General features: G+C 43.5%; 1 protein-coding gene across 2 annotated transcripts in view; it reads left to right on the top strand.

Moving 5' to 3' along the window:
- The first annotated feature begins 2,556 nt into the window (after positions 1-2,556).
- The window catches only part of TEX2 (testis expressed 2), a 61,251-nt gene continuing 43,071 nt past the window's right edge, over positions 2,557-20,736 (top strand). The window contains exon 1 of one of the 2 annotated variants that reach the window (XM_064467000.1): positions 2,557-2,695. The gene's annotated coding sequence lies outside the window, so the exon portion shown is untranslated. Of the gene's footprint in view, positions 2,701-20,736 lie in introns of both variants that reach the window. The other variant, XM_064466999.1, reaches the window with a different exon arrangement.

Genomic DNA, 20,736 nt, shown 5'->3' with positions numbered 1-20,736 from the left:
ACAAGCTTCAAACAGTCCTGAGCTGTGAAATTCTGATGGGGGCATTACAGGGAGATGAACTGAGCTTCACAGTAGCTCTGGGAGAGAAATATTACTTCTTATTTTACAGCCTGCTCAAGCACTGCTTCTAAAAGGCATTTAAATGTCTCCCTCACATATTCTGAAAGATTAAAGTAATTTTTTTTCAAAAGCAGCTCCTGACTATAGATACCTATTTCTAGAACCTGCAGGCCTGTTTCTGAGAATGACTGCATATTTATACACAGGATACTGAAATATTAAAAATAAATAAGCATTACTTTATTATCTTGTCTTTTGATAGGATGGATAGAAGATAAATTATCCAACAAAAGGATTTACTCTTGCAGCACTGAATGACTCAAAAATTCAGAGATTCTTCCTCTTTCCCTCTTCCATCTGACTGGGACTTGCCTTTAGAAGAGGATTCCTAAGAGGCCACATACACCCTGAAGCTCAGAGGCAGGTAACCTGGTCAGACACTGCGGGTACCTAGTTTCTCCCAGTGGCTGGCTCCAGCCTTTGCTCAGCACGTGTTACTCTATGGAAGCAGCCTCTGCTGAGCATCTGACTTCAGGTGCAAAAATATCTCTCTTGAGGTCAGGCCTTTTAGGCCATCTGTTGCCTAAGTTAGCTGCAAATAGAGCATAAAAACATTTATAGCTAAAACCAACCTGTCAGTCACAGTTTCAGCCATGGTGTCTGCTCCTGCAGGGAAAACCTGTTGTTAAGAAAACAACCATTATCTTATCTTCAGACTTTGGAAACATTAACATCAGCTTTGTATAATGATTCAAAGGTCTGCCTATATGGAATGACAGCTATGGAAAGAAACCTATCCTAGGTTTCTTGTACTTGTACATATATTTACCTGTATATATATTTAAAATATAATGTTGTCTTTTTAATTAAAAAAAGGCTGCAGAATAAATAAAGGTGATGCAGTGATGCTCACATAATGCAGCCTTTTGTTGGGTTCCTTCAACTCAGGGACACTTAAGACTGCTGGGTTTACTGCTCGGACATCTGACAGCTTGAAGGGTCTGGCCCTCCATTTGGCGAGCTCAGGCCTTTCCTCAATGAAGTAGATTTTGCTGGGTGCTGACCACTCTCAGTCATCTCTGGTTTTACAGTTACATGCAGGAATCCTGGTTTTGAAAAGAGCTACTAAGAGCCTTGAAGAACTCAAAGATGCCTGGCGATAGTTTACTTCCACAAGCACTGAATTGTGCCTGAAATGTAAGGAGGCAAGCAGGATGAGTGCTACCTGCACCTGCTTTTGAACTAGACCGCAAAACTTACGACCTACCATATACATTAATGCCTAGTGTAACAGGACCCCAAGCCTTGGCTGAGCTAAAGCTGTAGGTAAGATAGTAAACTATTTGAAAATTAAAACTGTGTATTAAACTCTTCACATTGGCTAGTTCGGAGCAAGGTGAATTCTAGTCACATATCCCATTAGATGTTGGCTAGAATAAACTTTTGCTTCATCACCCCATGAAGTATCATAAATTTGAACACTGCTATGGAGTCTGAAAGATCTCATAGGATTATTCACGTTTTAATTTGAACGGAAATTGTTAAAGTAAAGATAAGTGAGGAGAACTCACACAGCCAATTTAGTCCATGGGGTAGCTAAACAGACCTCCGTAGCTAAAGCCAACATCACTCTGACCCAGTGTTCTCTCATTATTAACTGTCTTCAGAATCAAGAGCAATTAACTGAAGGGTAGGAGCAGTGGTAAGGCTGTAATTTATGATATGACACCATTATTGGGAAAACAACCTTTTGACAGGTTTTTTTTTTTTCACAGTCTGCTGCAAAATGGGAGATATGAAGAGTAAATAATGTGACCTCAGTCATGGTATGCTTCCTAGGGTAACTGCCTCATTGGTTGGGTAACCGATCATTTTTCGCCATTTGTGTAACCGAACAGCTTTATTTTGTCTGCATGCATATACATTTCCTGCAGGCAGCAGCTCGTCCTATGAAACAACTTAGTCACAGATGACAGCAGTAAACATTTGCCTGCGAAACCAATACACGAGAGTTTGTAGGACAAACGCCAACCGAACGCCGTGTTTTCCCGCAACCGGCTGCTCATAAACGCGGTCAATGCAGAAGCGAGGAATGAGGCGGTTTAACACCAACGCGGGCGGTGGAGGACGGCCCGCGGCGGCCTCGCAAACCCACCACCCCCTCTCCACCGCGGCACTTCTCACGCGGGGACGCCGTCCCAGTGACCGGGCGAGGACGGCACCTCACAGTCCCCGTGCCGGCCATTTACCACCTCCCCGAGCGGCTCCTCGTTTTGGGGAGGCGTTTCCTTGCGTCACCTCTTACGGCTGCCCGAAACTTTGGCGGCGGGCTGCCCGCCTGAGGGCCGCGGCGAACCCTCCCTCCCGGCGCGCCCCCGGCCGCCCCCTCCCTCCCGGGGCGCCCCCTCCGCCCGGCCAGGCCGCGGGCCGCCTCCCGCCTCCCACCGCCCGCGGCGGGCCCGCCCCTCCGGCCGGCGCTGCGGCGGCTCCGGCAAGGCCCGGCCCACCGCGGGGCCCGGATTGGCGGCTCCGGGCAGCCCCGCCGCCTCCCCTCCCCCTGCCGCCGCCCGGCGCGGCGCTGGTGGCGCGGACCGCGGGACGCCGGGGCCGCGCCGGGCAGTGCCATGAGCCGCGGGTAAGGTAAGCGGGGCAGGGCTGGGCCCCGCCGCGCTCGCCTCGGCCCGCTCCGGGCAGCGCCCGCGCTCCTCGCCGCGCCCGCCGGGGCGGGAAGACGCCGCCGCAGCGCCCGGCGTGAGGCGCGGGAGCCTGGCGGGCTCCGCGGGGCCGGGGGCGGGCGGGGAGGAGGGGGCGGCCGACGGCGGCGGGAGGCGGGGGCGGGCCGGGCCTAGGGCAGGAGTGGAGGCGGCTGCTGGGGGGCGGCCGGGGCTGGGCACGGGCCGATGGCGGCCGTGAGGGGCCGGCGGGCGCTGCTGTCTGTCGGTCCGGCCGTGGAGCCGGCCCGCGGGGAGCCCGGGGGCTTGGGCGGGCCCCGGGGCTGCCGCCGGGTGAGCCGTGCCCGGGCCGGGGCCGGCAGGGTTTATTTTTGGTGTTGGGCGAGGTTGGGCGGGATGGAGTTACTTCCCCCTTCCACCGGTGTAACTGAGATGAAGGTTTGCTGAGGCAGGGTATGCAGTTTGGCAGGGGCGCTGCCGAAGTACAAGTGATACCTTGAAAACAAGCAGCAGAGGAACCAGCGGCAGCGCTTATTCTTGCTGGAACTGGGGGAGCATTTCTAATGGGCTTTTAGGACCGAAGGAGAGAGGTTTTTCTGTCTCCTAAAATTGTTTCCTTCTTTCTGTCCTACGTGTCGGCTCTTTAGTTTCTGCTTCTGTTTTAATTCTCAGCGTCATTTGTATTTTACCTCTCTATCGCAGTTCAGTGTCTGAATCTTGTTTATTGTGTCTCTTCAGCATGTGCTAAAGTTCCTTCTAAATGCCTCTGCTCAACTTGATGATTTGTGTCTGTCAGCAAACGTCTTAAGGAACCGCTGTCCATAATTTAGGGGAGTTAAGTGTACAGCCGAGTTGAATTTAAACTTTTGTATGTAACTTTCATATTGTAACTGTAAGGTAAATGAGCGTAAGGCTTCAGTGCTGTAGGATTATCTTCTGTTAAGATGCTTTGTCATACTCCTCTGGTTTCACACAACTCTTTTGAGATGATCTTGCCTGCATACTTGGGGAAAAACAAGGCAGGCTCACAGTCTCAGGGGTATATTTTTTAATAAGATTTTTTAAAATTTAAAAATAACTCCGTATTCCTAAACTCTGACTAAAATTCTGGCAGTGTGAGTGAGTACCCTGTTTCAATTTTCTCGAAATTAAAAATACACTAAATTAGAGGTAAAAGCACTTAAGCGGAAGAAAGTAAACTACTGTTTCTGATGTTAGAATTGACTTTAAAAAACTCTGACATCATGTTCTTTTGTGATATGAGAGGTTACTGTTCTGATCGACTTCAAAGCTGATCCAACAAGCTGCTCTGCAGTGGGTGGTGTATTATTAATACTCCACATAGGTGCTGAGGTTTGAGGTAGCATTTCTAAGGCAGGGTTGGGAAAGGTGCTTTCTCTCTTGAGCAAAAGTTGAAGAAGGTAATTCTGTGCTCAGAGACATCTTTTACTGGACTCTCTTGGTTTTCCCTGTGAATTGTATTGGTAAGTTGAGCACTTCTTTTATGAACTTTGCTTTTCGGCCATGTAAAGAACTTCTTTAAATGGCCTATATTGCTTTTATTTCAGAAAAGAAAATCAGTTAATGAAATCTCAAGTGAAAACTTGAAGGACACAGTCCAATAAAGTATATATGTTAATTGCCTACTTCTCTTTTCATAAAAACAGCACTTAGTAGTTTCAGATATTAATAGCAAATGCTTAGTTGTTTGTAACTAAAGAACTTCTAAGAGAACTGTATTGGAAAGTAAAGAATGTGGAGCAGGAAAGCTGGGCAGGATGTATAATGCCAGTAATTTCCCTGTTGTGGTAGATGTGTAAACAAAGTAATGAGAGATAGGGAAACTTATCTGGTAAATAAAATTATAATGTAACTGAAATAAGTTTATCATCATGTAGCTAGAGGACTGAAGATGCATTGTTGTATTCACACAGCTGCTTAGCTGATAGATTTGGGGATTGTGCTGCTCTAACCTCACCTTTCTGTACAAACTTAACCAAATCCATTAGATGAAATCAGGAGGCTTCTCTTTTAGCACGTGTGAAGGGCCACCAACCTTATGTCATGTGAGTGTGCAGGAGACCAGTCACAAGCATGTCAGCGAACATACATAAGGAAGTGTTTCATTATCCCGCTCTACTCAGCGCTTGTCAGGCCACACCTGGAGTGCTGTGTACAGTTCTGGTCCCTGCTGTACAAAGAGGATGTGGCCAGGCTGGAAGGGGTCCAGAGAAGGGCCACCAAGATGATCAAAGGACTGGGAAGCTGCCATATGAGGATAGGCTGGGAGAGCTGGGTTTGCTCAGCCTTGAGAGAAGGAGGCTCAGAGGGGATCTCATCGCTGTGTACCAGGACTTCAGGGGTGGCTACAAAGAAGATGGAGACTCCCTTTTTACATGGAGTCACATGGAGAGGACAAGGGGGAACGGACACAAGTTGCTCTTGGGGAGATTCCGATTGGACACCAGAGGGAAATTTTTCACAGTGAGGACAGTCACCATTGGAATAATCTCCCCAGGGAAGGGGTTCACTTGGCCACGTTGGACACCTTTGAGAGTCATCTGGACAGGGTGCTGGGCCGTCTTGTCTGGACTGTGCTCTTCCCAGAAAGGTTGGACTAGATGATCCCTGAGGTCCCTTCCAACCTGGGATTCTGTGTGATTCATGTGCTGTTTTTCCCTTGTCCTGTTCTCTGTATGATGTCAAGGATGGAGCTTTAGCCTGTTACGGCCCATGGGATGAGTCACTTGTGGTGCTGAGTGCGCCGAGTGTAGCTGATAGCTGCTCAGGAGCTGAAGGAAAATAAAGCTTGTTTATCAGGATAAATTGTGGGTTTCAGAAGAATGAAGAGGAGGGTAAGTAAATTCTGGTGTTAAAAGCAGTCTTGGAGCTTGGAGAAGTCCCTCAAATCTCTGGAAATTTATTGTTTTCCTTTGATGAGCTAGAAATTGTGGTATCATATGTCTACAGTAAGCAGTAATGTTAATTCAGTATGCTCTAAAACACTTTTGCTTGAATAAAAGCATAATGTTGGAGAAGCCCTTGCTGATCTACATGAAACAATCAGATGACAATGTATGTTGGAAAATAAGAGTGTAACATAGGCTTAGAGATTAGAGAAATAAAGATGAGTTAATACTGTGAGCCTTCCTGAATGTGTACTTAGCATTAGAAGAGATGTAATGTGTTCAGAGTAGAAATCAACTCTGGAAAGGCGTAAGGATGCCACATGTGGCCAATAAAGGGGATGAACAATGACTCTTCTTACTCTAGGTAATGTAAAGTGGACACTAGAAAGGGTGTGTTGTGATTTCAAGTGGGAGGATGGTGGGACAGTGAAATACCGAGAGAACAATACTATGTATTTTTCAACAGTCCTGACACAGTACTTAAGGGGCAAATGAGTGAGTTAAGTAAGGCAGTGTTGGCTTTGTGCCTGCTGGATAGTGAGAGACCTGTTCAAAGAAAAGCCTCCATACAAAGTTGTCTAAACTTTGCTATACTGTCTTAAACTTCACTGTACTGTCTTGCATTGGTGGCCCAAGATCTCTGACAGTCAGAACTGTCCTGGTTTAACCCCAGCCGGGAACTAAGCCCCACACAACTGCTTGGCTCACTCCACCCAGTGCGAAGGGTGGGAGTTGGAAGAGTAAAAGCAAGGAAACTCATGGGTTGAGATAGACACAGTTTAATAAGCAAAGCAAAACCTGCATGTGCAAGAAAAGCAAAACAAAGAATTCATTCAGTCTTCCCCGTGGGCAGGCGGGTGTTCAGCCATGCCCAGGACAGCAGGGTTCCATCACGCGTAACCCTGACTTGGGAAGACAAATGCCATCACTCCGACCATCCCTCTCTCCTCCTTCCCCCAGCTCTATGTGCTGAACATGATGTCATACGGTGTGGGACATCCCTGGGGTCAGCTGGGGTCACTGTCCTGGCTGTGTCCCCTCCCCACCCCTTGTGCCCCTCCCCAGCCCCTCGCTGGTGGAGTGGGGTTGAGGAGCAGAAAAGGCCTTGGCTCTGTGTAAGCCCTGCTCAGCGGTGACTAAAACATCCTTGTGTTATCAACACTGTTTCCAGCACAAATCCAAAATGCAGCCTCATACTGGCTACTGTGAAGAAAATTAACTGTATCCCAGCCAAAACCAGCACAGAACCAAACTTGGAATACTGCACATAACTGGCCTTATTCCTGGTGTGCTCTCCTTCATATAAGGCTAGAAGTTGACCCTGTTTTGAGCAAGAGGTAGGACCAGACTAGCTCCAGAAGTCTCTTTCAACAAAAATTACATTGTGATTGTATGACAGTAGTATAAAGGAGAAAAGACAAGCAGACGTGTCAGGTCCCAAGCTACTTGTAGGGCAATATCTTTGTTGGATTTTGAAATTCTAGGTTATAAGCAAATAAGTTGTTTATTTATTTTCAGCTTCTGTCTCTGGAGAAAACATCAACTTATTTGCACTGGGATGTGACATCTAGGAACCGTATTCATGAAAAACTTTAATTTTCCAAGGTGCTCTACAATGATTAGAAAAGATGCTCTCTAAATAGCTTATATTTCAAGAGGCAACAGATGACTAAATGAAGGAAAGAGACAATATGAACAGGCAGTGATTTCAGTGCATTAATCATAAAATTATTAAGCTTTTTTTAAGGCATCATGACAAAGGAGAGACTTAAAAGAGAATTTGATGGAGAGCAGTTTAGTAGCTTTTCTGATTTTTTTATTACGCTTGATTCCTGCAGTTTAATTCTCCAGTACTTTTTGTGTGCAAAAGAAACTTATTCTAAGTACCTTTTTGATTACTAGTGTTTTTCAGCTATTTTAACCTCTTCCTGAGTTACAGAAAGCTAGGCTGATGTGAAGGCTCCTACTGAGTAGTCTCTTTGTTCTTGCCCTATGACATCTGCAGCTCTTACAGCTACAGCTCATAACTTTGTGTAGCTCACTGAAGTTTTCTTAAGAAAACACAGTTTGCAGTTTTATGTGAAAATTACCACATTCACAATGTGATGTAATGCAAAAGAAGTCTTCATATGAAAAAAAGTAGTGCTTATGTGAACTAATTCTGTTGAAGGATGTTGCTTATAAGATAGCGTTAGCTGTCATGGTATATGTGTGAGGCCTTGACATAGGTGTTTGTGTCTGTAGGCATGTGCTCAAGTGTCCCGTCTGTGCATTTGCAGAAACCTTGTTCATCAGCTCTTCAAGAGGAGTATGGATTCTGTAAAGAAAGATCTTGGATGGGCTTTTAGTTTTGGCTTTTAGCAGTGTCCTTTTTATCATAGAGATTTGTCAGTCAGTATGCCATGTACAAGTCCTTTAATGCTGGTGTTTAGGAGAGTGAATTGCTCTGTGTGGTGGGAGAAAGGACTATAGCAAACTGTTGAAGCAAGCAGAGTGGTGCACCTTCATAATTCTCCAAACATCCTGACATGAAGGCAAGGGCATCTTGTGCTGTTTCTTTCTAGTGGAAGGCTGGATCCATGTTCTGAGAAATAAGAAAACAACTGTATATGCTGTGGAATTAAGCATTAGTGTTGAGGGAAGGAAGAAAATGAAAGAGAGGAGGAAAAATGAGATTGCTCAACGAGGTTAGGCAGAAATTTATTTTTTTTTTTTAAAGAAGTCCTTTGGAGAACTCTTCTGAGACTTCACTGGTGGGAAACTGCACAAACTCCAGGCCTGCCAGGCTTCTTCATGTTTGGGATCTTTTCACTGATTTCTCTTTCTGTCTCAGATATGCTGTTTCCTGTCTGGATGTTGTGTTTTTGAAATACTGGTGAAACTTGTGACAGAGAGGTGGTTGTCTTAAATATTTTCTATTGTTGCTTCGCTACTTCTAAGTGTTTTCTGTTGTTACTTCATGCCTCTATTGCGCAGGTCCATAGGGGAGGCAGCATCTTCATTAGGCTAACTGGAAAAGGACATGGAATACAGGAACGAGTGCAGACTGGAATGGAAACTGCAAATTTGAAGACACATACAATCTGGGAACAATTTTTCTAAGTTCAGCTGAGTAACACAATCGTAGATAGCTTGAGGAAAAGGAGTATTTAACATTTTGGGAGCAAAGGCAAAACTGTAAAGTACAGTGTTGTCTCTAGTGTAAGAGTAAGATGTAAGGCCTTCAGAGGCACTACGGTAAATAATGAAAGCTTTAGGATTGTCAGTATCTCCCATTCTGTGTTTATTCCCTCAGTGCACTGATGCATATTGTTGTGGTATGTGTGAAGGTGTTGTTGATTGCTGATTTTAAAAAAAACAGTGTACCTCTCGTTTCATTATTGTCGAGGATTGTGTTAAATGGTTCAGATCCACAAGGTAAAGGGTTGGGGATTTTTTTGTACTACGAAAGTGTAGTTGAAAATTGTTGTATTGTTCAATACAATTTCATGAAAATTCAATTTCAAACAATCTAAAGTTGAAACAAAACTAAAAGTGGTTGAATTCAGCTTCTTTTCTGGATGTGTGAGATAGAATCCCAATTATTGTGTCATAAAAATACATGACCTGCTGTTCTTGTCAGAATTGTGAATTATCTGTGTGTGGACAGTTTAACTTTTTTAAGGTTCTGTTAATGTGGCATGCCCAGAAGTTTGAAGGCAGAAAGTTATTAATTATTGATCAAGATCCCATTTCCAGCGTGAGGCAACAAAACATGAAGGTTGCATGTTGGCTAGGAACACGTAACTTAACCCGCCAGCCTTAGCCTCTGTGCGCCTCTTTGCTTGGCAGCATCGTGAGGACTGAGATTTAACCACCTGGAGACTTAGCACTTAAGTATTGTCTTCTTCAGAAGAACCGGAAGTGAATGGAGTTTCTTGGATTTGGGCAAAGCTTTGCATAGTGTAGGCCTGAAAGTACCTACTTCGCAAATGAAATTTTAAGTCTTTTAAGGTAATATTTAGGTTCTTTCACACAAGTCCTTTACTGGAGTAATTTTGCACTAGAGGCTGCCACATGCTAACTTAGTTGCATGAGTTTTGAGTATGCTTACAGAGCAAAATCCACTGTCTCTGGCAAGTACAGTAACAATATGCCCAATGTAGTGTAAGACTTCCCGTTCTGTAACAGAGTTATTTGCCTGTGTTGTTCCTGTGCTCTCTGCCTTCGCTGTAGTTTCTTGCTGTGGAGCAAGGCTGTTAGAATAATGAATTATTTTGGATCCCTAGGGCTACGGAGGTATCCCTTTTAAGACCTGAGTAACAGATGCATCGCCCTTTCCTTTAATGGAGTCCTTGATGACAAGTATCTCTGAAAAATAAAAAGCAAGTGCCTTAAGCTGAAATTGCTCAATTAAGGCATCTGAGAGGAGCTGCTTAAAAACTACCTGTGGTAGCCAAGGCTGGTCCTGCTCCTGTTGGAAATCCTTGGAGGTAGGAAGCAGAGGAGCAAGTTGTAACAACTGAGTAGGTTAGAGTGGCTGAAATATCTGCAGGATGCAGTGGTCCCTCTGAGTTTTGCAGGTGTTTTTTATTCCTGCTTCACCCCCTGTGAGGAGAGGCATTCTGAGGTGTTGGGTTATTTACCAGCTGTCTTCATTCCCTGGGTACTCAGAACTATTGTCTCTGATGAAGCTGATTGTTAGTGTCTATGGAGGGACATAAGAATATAATGGTAAAAAAGGGTATATTCTTCGATCTTGCCTGTCTTGCCTTCCTGCTTCTCAAAGTCTTAGCTCTCTGTTCATTGTCTTTCCTATTTATTTTAACTCTCTCCTTTCTGAACAGCAGTGTGTGTTATTCTGCTGTGCAAAGCCCAAATCTATACCTAGCACAGCAGTTAAGTTAGTGTTCTAAAAGGCAAGTGATGGACAAAGGATAACAGAAGATCAATAAAACATAGTAAACAGTGGTGTTTTCCCATACAGGCCAGGAGGGTAGCGCAAATTAATTGTTGTATGAACTAGGCTATAATGTTCATTACCTAGTCTCTGTGGTTTATAAACTGTTACGCTCTCTGCCCCCACTGGTGTTGGATGACAGGAATATTGCAGAAGAATGTCCCTTAGTCCTGGTGAATGTATTGCATGCCCTGGACCACTTATCCTGTCGATGCAGAATTATTATCCTGAAGCTGTGGGAAGATGGGATGGTCAAGCTTAAAAGAGCCTCTCTTTAAGAGTATGAAAATGCATATTCAGGAATTGGGGTGCTCTTCTAAAGGATCTGTTTGACTCCTAAAAATTGCTATATTGGACTTCAGTAGCGTATGAAGAGGACTGGGAGCTGTAAGACTCTAGATCTTACTTTGGATTTCATGTGTTTTGTTTAAATTATACTTCGGTTTTAAAATAGGACTGCAAAAATATATGCACAAACCAAGGTATTATCTCCTTTGATACTGGGAATTTCAAAGCAGATGACAGAGGACGGAAATGTAAATGCACCCCGTCATGAGCTGCAGTGAAGTTCTAATCTGAAATTAGAGAGCTGCAAAAATAATTTTGTTTCACTGGAAGTCAGGATTAAGACTGAAGAAAGAGAAATATCTGTTTTGTGAGCCCAGACAGGCTCAAAGAATAAGGCTTCTTTGAGAGGGAGATAGTCATGCTTACACGCTTGTGATTGTGGTGGCTTGATTAGGAAGTATTGCTTAACATGTGATACTGAAAGCAGACAGTGAAAGTAATCATCTAGGTTTGGTGCTTTCTGTCTCTTGGCTTCTAATCGCAGTATGTTCTGTTACCCTCTCTCCTGAAACTCTGAGTTCTGAGAGCCTGCCCGCACTGGGCTCTGCCAGGTTTCTGAGAGCTGAGGCCAGGAATGAGTCTTGCAACTGAGCCACAGAATTCCCATAGCATTCCCATGCCCCCACTCCCTGCCCGCTGGTCACGTCCCACCTCTTGTTCCTGTCTCCCTGCCCCAAAGTACCCAGTGCAATGTGAAGACTTCTGCTCTGGTTGCCTTCCAAGCTGGGTATTTCCATTCTGCTTGCTTAATACATATCTGTCATTTCTGTTGCCCAGAGGGGCTTCACTTTCTTTCCCAATGTTCTTGTGTAACATTTGGGGTTGAGTGCACAAATAAATGTATTTTGGTGGTAAATGAAAGTGATCCAAACGTTTCTTCTGTTGTCTGTAACTGCTGTGAAGTTTGATAAGGCTTATCTTTCTAAGACTTTCTCAGTAGTGGTTCTTTTTGTCTAATCACTTTCACACTTCTTCCTTTTCAACTTGACTTGAAGTATTAAACAAATGAATCGGGAGAAGGGGGAAGAACTATGCAGGAGATAATCCTAAATGTCTGTCAGCTCAAAAATGTGCTAGTTAATAAGGGCTTTGCCAGGTCTTTAATAAGCCTTCTGAGCAAATGTGGGACAACTTTACAAAAGTATTTTTATGAAGGAAAAGAAAAAGCTACTATTCTGTTTGTTATTTTAATGAATAACAAGAGATGTGGATGGAGAAGGGAACCAGCTGTGCAAGCAAACTATCTCCTGTGTTGTGATTCCAGTTATTCTCTTTATGACAACAGGCCGAGTTTTCCAAGATGCCTTAACACTGTCTAGAGGTTACAGACAAGCTGAAGATCTGTGCCTAACAGTTGTAGGAAACTCAGTATCTGAAAAGATTAATTTAGTGGTGTGTTGTATTTAAGAGCATAAATATTTGGTTGTATGGATGTCAATTTCTTTGGTCATGCAGCTTTGAGATGTGAATTGGTTAACTCTTTTTCAGTATTGAACAGATTTTGTGAACCCTTGCTTTTCTGATGAGTTGGGACAACTCTTCTGTTTCATCTTTATTGGCCAGATTTTAAAAATTCTAGCTAGATATTTAGTGTTCTTTCTATCAAGCTAAAACTTCACAATTTAAATTATAAAAATGAGTAAATCACAGTGCTGCTCCATGAGAGTTTATTACTTTACTTTCCCAGTATACATTTTTTTAAGTCTGTGTCTTGCATCCATATGCCCTAAGTGGTATATTTACCAATGAAAACTGCTATGGGATGACTGTCCTGCCAATTTCCTTCTAGTCACAAAGTGGGTGTGAACAGTGGCTTTTCAGGCCTCTTCCTACAATACCCCAAGCCAAATAAATGCTGATTTTTGTGATCGATCCAGATCTCAGACTATTAAAGAAGGCATTGTCTGCTATTATCACACTTCTGACTCCTTCATGGAGGAAGTGTTGAGGCTGTTCCATGGTTTAATGGAGAGGAGTTTGTCTTACCATGTGGTGATGAGTGCAAGTTGAAAAGGTTTCCATCCCATGTCTAGTTTTTTGCTTGCACTGTTTTTTCTTCAGTTTCCCCAAAAGAGCAAGCAGTCTTGTCTCTAAAGCCTTAATTATATATGGCATGGCAGAGGCGGCTCCTTGGGGATGGGTGCAGTTTCCTCACACTTCAGTCGTCACTGTTTTGTCACCTTGTCCTGGAAGACAACTGTAGCTGCCACCCATGCTTGGCTTCTCTGACTTGACCTCTCTCAGCAATTCACAGCCTTGTTTAAACAGCCACACCCCTGATGTATGGTGATGTTTGAGAGAGTATGTATGTACTCAAACTTATTAACAGTGTATGTAATTTAGCACTTGTATAGCTGATCTGCTCTATTTGATAAACAAATGCAAATTTATTAAGCATGTATATAAGAACATTGCCATGTGTCTGGAATTAGAATTGCCTGCATAATACTGTAATTGAACAAGGCAGGATATGGCTCAAAGACGCATATTTCCCTTTGCCCTTTTGAAACTGTCTGGTGGCTTTCTCTGTTCTTTTATCTCCCAGCAAATCAAGACCTTAAAATTGATGACCTAAAATTAATTTCCTTGAAGCTACTTCAATGGCACTTCTCTTTCTGTGCATGTGCGTGCACAAATGTAACCCACATACAGTGGACTGCATTTGTTCTTACCTATTTTATCAAGTAGTTGAGTCAAGACTATAGACAGTATTTCTGTCTGCAGTAGTAGAAACTTTTACGCTGCCGAAGGCATTTGCTGGACAAACATAACACTGATAATACCTGGTTATTGATTAGCAAATCTCATAGGATGAGAAAGGGCAGATTTTCACTCTTTTTTACAGGGGAGTAACTGCAAAGGAGAGTGACAGTAGAGAGCTTGCATAAGTACTACTTCAGTTTAAAGAAAACTGGGGTCCTTAAAAATGCATTAAAGTTTTTTTAAGCTCTTCATATTGCGCTGTGAATTCAGAAGGCAACTGGGGAATTGGGGGATGAATTGCCACAAGACACCCACCTTCTGAACTTTTCTTTTTCAGCCTGTGGGACTGTCAGATGAAATTCCTGGAGACAACTACGTCAATTAATGTTTGCAAAAGTGAGATCTGCCTGCATGTTTTACAGCACCATACGTAGCCGATCAGAATTTAGTATGTGCATCTCTGAAATAAAGAGGCCTGGAGGAATTATTTCATTTACAGATGTTGTCCCATCATACTAGTCTACCTGAGGTCTACCTTCCACTAAGATAAGGACCTGTGTCTGTGTTTGCATGCTATATGAGTGAATTATACCATATAGGAACAAATAATTGCTTTCTGAGCTGAAAGAGAATAAGTAACGGCTGTCTGTGTTGCTTCCTGCATTATTGACCTTTGGAAACTACTTTTCACCAGAGGCAGTGAGAACACTTCTCAAGGAGTGCTAAAAAGTTCAGAATACTGTTAACTAACTAAAACCTTTTAGAGAGATTTTTTTTTTTAATGTTCGTGGCCTGATTCACACAGTGGAAAACCATGTTTGGGGAACTACAGGCCTGTCAGCTTGTCCTCGGTACCGGGGAAGGTTATGGAGCGGTTCATCTTGAATGAGCTTACCAAGCATGTGCAGGACAACCAGGGGATCAGGCCCAGTCAGCATGGCTTCATGAAAGGCAGGTCCTGCCTGACCAACCTGATCTCTTTCTGTGACAGGGTGACCTGCCTAGTGGATGAGGGAAGGTTTGTGGATGTTGTCTACCTGGACTTTGGCAAAGCCTTTGATACTGTCTCCCACAGTATCCTCCTAGAGAAGCTGGCGGCTCATGGCTTGGACAGGTGACTCTTCACTTGGTAGAAAACTGACTGGATGGTTGAGCCCAGAGAGTTGTGGTGAATGGAGCTAAACCCAGCTGGCGGCCCATCACTAGTGGTGTTCTCCAGTGTTGGGGCCAGTCTTGTTTAATATCTTTATAAATGATGTGGATGAGGGGATCGAGTGCACCCTTCGTAAGTTTGCAGACGACACCAAGTTGGGCAGGAGTGTTGATCTGCTCAAGGGTAGGAAGGCTCTGCAGAGGGACCTGGACAGGCTGGATTGATGGGCCGAGACCAATTGTATGAGGTTTAACAAGGCCAAGTGCCAGGTCCTGCGCTTTGGTCACAACAACCCCGTGCAGTGCTACAGGCAGGGGCAGAGCAGCTGGAGAGCTGCCCAGCGGAGAGGGCCCTGGGGGTGCTGGCTGACAGCCGGCTGAGCATGAGCCAGCAGTGCCCAGGTGGCCAAGGAGGTCAACAGCATCCCGGCTTGTGTCAGCAATAGTGTGGCCAGCAGGAGCCGGGCAGGGATGGGGCCCCTGTGCTCAGCACTGATGAGGCTGCACCTTGAATATTGTGTTCAGTCTTGGGCCCCTCAGTACAAGAAGGGCAAGGAAGCTGGTGAAGGGTCTGGAGAGCAGGTCTTATGAGGAGAGGCTGGGGGAACTGGGGTTGTTTAGTCTGGAGGAGGCTGAGGGGAGACCTTATCACACTCTAACTATCTGAAAGGAGGTTGTAGTGAGGTGGGTGTTGGTCTCTTCTCCCAGGTCACTAGTGATAGAATGAGAGGAAACGGCTTCAAGCTGCATCAGGGGAAGTTTAAATTGGATATTAGGAAAAATTTATTTACTGAAAGAGTGGTCAGACATTGGAACAGGCTGCCCAGAGAGGTGGGGGAGTTGCCATCCCTGGAGGTATTTAAAAAGACATGTAGACGTGGCACTTCAGGGCATGGTTTAGGAGACATGGTAGTGTCACACTGATGGTTGGACTTGATGATCCTAGAGGTCTTTTCCAACCTTAATGATTCAATGATTCTATGTTGGGATAGATCCATGCTGCTGAATAAAAAGGAGAGAAGAGCACTGTTTATGTTCTTCCCAATCTTATTTTGTTCACTTTTTTTTGAGAATATTCACATGACAAATTATCTTTCTAGACGTGTTAACAGTTAACATTTTCAGAGAGCAAAACAGAGTAGGGAAGATCCTCTCACATTCTTGTTGCTTAGAAGTGTGATCCAAAGGGCTTTAAGATGTTTAAGGACCTCACTTTGTCATCACAGTATACTGATTTTCTGTATGAGAAATAAAGTGCCTTTATACCTACTTTTATGTAAAATGATCCTGTTAATTCAGATTGCTAGTGAAGTTGATTTTCTTTCGTGTATCTACTTGCCATAGTTTCTTAGCAATTAGGATTAAAAAAATATGTTGTGGGAGGTGCTCATCGTTTTCTGACTCAGTTGATTTCAGTAAGAGTCAAGCCTGTAAAGCAGCTGTTAAGGTCAGGCAATCTGTAATTGGCCTATCATATGTTGCAATTAAAATGTATTGTAGCTCTTGAGGGCAAAAGAGGGAAAAAAAAACCCAAATCACCAGAAAGCTTTAATGTATTGAACTGATCCATTAGCTCTTGCTTTCTTCTGTGTCTAAAGCAAGAAATGGAAGGGAATGCAAATCAAGCTAGTGGCTTTGATTTTAGCTACCTGGTTTTGATAGGGACCTCTTTCATGCTCAGGATAACAAAGTCCAGGGGAGATTCTTGCCAATGTCTGTCAATAAGTTTACACCTTGAAACATTTAGAGTTCTAAATACTATGTGAAAGATAACAAAACACATATTTAAATGAGAACACACGTGGATGCTTTTGCCACATACTTCTGCTTCTTTTGCCTTAATACTTTTGTGGATTTTGTAAAATATTTTAATGTACTGTAACATAATGACTCTGAATTTGATGGTTGCTTCAGCCCTGTGCACTTGAGTGGGGTTTTTTTTTTGTCCTCTCTCTCTTGTCCAGTATTTTTAATCATAAAATGCTTAAACCACTCGTTAATGCAAAATTAATCTTTGAGAGACTATTCTGAAATGTGTGTGACAGTTGCAAAGCTCTAGAAGCTTTTTGGCAAGCTGAAAAAATCCTCAGATGCCTTATGTCTTGATAGTTGGGAGCTGGGAAAGTCTGGTTAGTCTGTCCTAATGTTTTTAATTGAGCCTTGCTTAATATCTTTGCTCATCAGGGTTTGACAGTGTTTCTGTGTTGTGTGTTTGGTTTTGTGGTGTTCTTTCTTGATAAGCAGAAAGTGTGCTTTACCATGGGAAAAATTCAGGTTGTAGCGGCCATCTAGGTTCCATTTCAGTCTTGGGAAAATTTCAATATCTTAGATGTCACATCCAGAGGGTAGTGGTCAACGGCTTGATATATGGAGACCGGTGACAAGTGGTGTCCCTCAGGGGTCTGTACTGGGACCAGTGCCATTTAATATTTTCATCAGTGACACAGACAGCGAGATCATGTGCACCCTCAGCAAGTTTGCAGATGACACCAAGCTGAGCGGTGCAGTTGACACACCGGAAGGACGGGACATCATCCAAAGAGACCTAGACAAGCTGGAGAGGTGGGCCTGTGAGAACATCCTGAGGTTCAACAAGGCCAGGTGCAGGGTCCTGCACCCAGGTCAGGGCAACCCTCAGTACCGGTACAGGCTGGAGGATGAAGGGATTGAGAGCAGCCATGCAGAGAAGGACTTGGGGGTACTGGAGGCTGAAAAGCTGGACATGAGCCAACAATGTGCACTCGCAGCCCAGAGGGCTGCATCCCCAGTAGCGTGGGCAGCAGGACGAGAGGGGATTCTGCCCTTCCGCTCTGGTGAGACCCCACTGCAGCGCTGTGTCCAGCTTTGGAGCCCTCAGCACAGGACAGACATGGGTCTGTTGGAGCGGGTCCAGAGGAGGCCACAAAAATGATCCGAGGGCTGGAGCACCTCTCCTAGGAGGACAGGCTGGGAGAGTTGGGGTTGTTCAGCCTGGAGAAGGGAAGGCTGCAGGGAGACCTTATTGTGGCTTTCCAGTGCTTAAAGGGGGACTATAGGAAAGATGGGGACAATCTCTTTAGCAAGGCCTGTTGTGACAGGACAAGGGGTGATGGTTTTAAACTAAAGGAGGGTAGATTTAGATAAGGAAGAAATTTCTTACAATGATGAAGTGCTGAAACAGGGTTGCCCAGAGAGGTAGTGGAGGCCCCATCCCTGGAAGCGTTCCAGGTCAGGTTGGATGGGGCTCTGAGCAATCTGATATAGTTAAAGATTTCCCTGCTTACTGCAGGCGGGTTGTACTGGATGACCTCTAAAAGGTCCCTTCCAACCCAATGTATTCTATGATTCTATGATGTTCTGTTGTTATCACACTGCATTGCATCCTGCAGTTGGAAGCTATGCTGCTGCTGAACTTTTGCATTTCGGTTTCTAGGTATTTGAGCTGAACATAAATCTGAATGAAATGAGATGAATGTTGCCTTAAGCAGAGAGAGATGTCTGGTACTCACCAATTCTGAAATTGACATTTTGTTTTCCTGCTATTCTTAGGACAAGGTTTCTTCAGAGCTGACTTTACATTATGTTAACCTTCTATGGATCCTACTATGAATTGGAATTTAAAGCATAGAAGCTAATAATAGTAGTTTATGATTTCTGCCCACTTGTTGCTAGAAGATGATGGGTTGTATGAGTCTTCAGCTGTTTTAACTGGGTTCTTAGTCTTTGCTATTACCATTTTAAGAAGTTAGTGATTCTCTATGATCTTATTTGTTCCAAGTACTGTATGAACACTACTCTTCAGTGAGGTAGGTTAAAGGAAAATTTTTCTCGCCATCGTAATAATATTGAAACTCAAAATAACATGATTACCTGCTCAGGGCTTTCAGACAAGTCTGGAAATCTAGTTCATAAGCCATTTCCTTCCAAAATCAGATCATGAAGAGCTTTTTTGTTCAGGTGGTCCTGATTTATGTTTCTTGCCTTGGGAGTTTCCAGGTAGCATGAAATGCTGGTAATACCTTTCTCCCTTGATTTTTCATGGAATCCAATGACAGGCAAAACTACTCAATGAATAGCATAGAGCTGTTGGTAAGACTGCCTCTCGAAGTGCTAGGAACAATGTTTTTTAAGAAACCTTGCAGAACAGTCTTACTTTTGGGTTGAATTACTCTTGAATTACTTTTGTCTCACCACTTCTCAAACTCAGTTGCAACTCTGAAAAGACCTGCATGTTATGAAGTCCTGTTTATTGTCCTTTTCCTAAGCTTTTCTGTTCTTTGGACCCTCTGGGGGTTATGCTTGCAAAAACTTCTGAGAAATCCTGTTCTGTTCTATCTGGAATGCATTTTATGCACTTATCAAAGGCACTTTTTGCTTTCCTTAGGTAGATGAGATGCAAGGAAGTAAGCAAATGTAATCAACGTGCCCTCTAACAGTAGTTCTCTATGTTAATAGTTGTAGCTTGCTATGTATCTTCAGGTACCTTAGTTAATTAATTTTCATGTGTGAAGTACCTTTCTGGTGAGGTATGAATACTTCCTTTTTTTTTAAAAAAATGCAGATGTAGCCCTCCTCCTTCCCATAGACAATTCTGAGAGTAGCCTTGCTTTGATTAGTTATTTTGTTTTGTTGCCAACTGCCTGGGGATCCAAAAGTTGAAAAAGTACCACCAGTGCTGGAGGATGAGAAAGATCAGAAACCAGTTAATCCTCAGATAATGAGGGCATTGTGCCTGGGGCATGCCAAGATCCTAGATATGTGAAGTCATCTACATTCCTGTAGGGAGTTCTGTACTTCTGTGCTTCTCACAGGGTGTAGAGGGGTTGTAAAGGCAACTGCAATGACGTGGCTGTGTTGGAGGGGATGGAGATAATGTGCTGCAGCACATTGGTAAAAACCCAACAGATGTCAGTGTAAGTAACCTTCTGTAGACAACAACATAGACATTTCTTTTAGCTGAAACATACTGACGTGTCCATTCCCAATATGCATGCAAAGACACATTGACAGATATGTGGCAATGCAGGATAGCAAAAAGTCCTGCTGACATTTGTATAGATGAAGTTGTGAGGACTTTGCTGGTGGAGAAGAGGGCTAATCGAGTATGTGCAGTGTTGCAAAGATACTCCACTTGTTTGAGTTGGTCTGTGAGAGGCTGAGTGGAAAGAATCTCCCCCCACCTCCCCGGCTTTTTTCCTGCTCTGCCATTGTGACCTTCTGGAATAGGTGGCATCACTGGTTCATCGTGGTTCTGTAGCTATTTTTCTAAGAGTTATTGCCTTGCTGCTTATGGATGTGTGCTTGGTCCAGACCTAAATACTTTTAAGTGCTTTAGTCCTGTTTAGTTAAACCAGAGAATACCTCCTTCTCTAATTTTGAAAACATCTCTGAGAAATAAAGAAACCATGACTGTCTACTGTGTTTTGTCCTGCAAAACATAACATTAGAATGAAGGCTGTACGTATGAAATGGAAAATTTGACGAATCATTAAAAATCCAGTGGGGAAGAAAAAAATCTTTTTAGATACCTATGGGGTATGGTTTGTAAATCTGTAGATTCCATTCCTTTTTTAATGATCTTTCCTAACTACATTTTACATGGGGACCTAGAGTTTGCTATTAATTGGTGCTGCACATCTGTGTATCTGTGTTTAGCTTCATGCGGACAAGCATATTTAATACCTTTTCTGCTGTTTTCATATGAAGGTGTATGGTGGTTGTTTTAACTTTACAGTTGCTGTGAATATTGACTGAATATTTTGTTGGTGAAATGAATGTAAATGTAAAAAAACTCCTTGAATGTTCACTTGTTACCTGTAGGCAGTTTTACCTATTGATGAACTTCTGAATTTTTGGGAAAAATGAGCCTGTAATACAATTCTGATAAGCCCTTTTTAATTTAGTATTCAAGGCAGCTTATTTTACTTCATTTTGGAAACATGCTTTTCTGTAAGTCACTTGGTCAAAATTTCCC

This window comes from Phalacrocorax carbo, chromosome 16 (assembly GCF_963921805.1).
Source record: "Phalacrocorax carbo chromosome 16, bPhaCar2.1, whole genome shotgun sequence".
Lineage (NCBI taxonomy): Eukaryota > Metazoa > Chordata > Aves > Suliformes > Phalacrocoracidae > Phalacrocorax > Phalacrocorax carbo.
The sequence above is the reverse complement of the archived record's forward strand: the minus strand, read 5'-3'. Positions and strand labels throughout refer to the sequence as shown.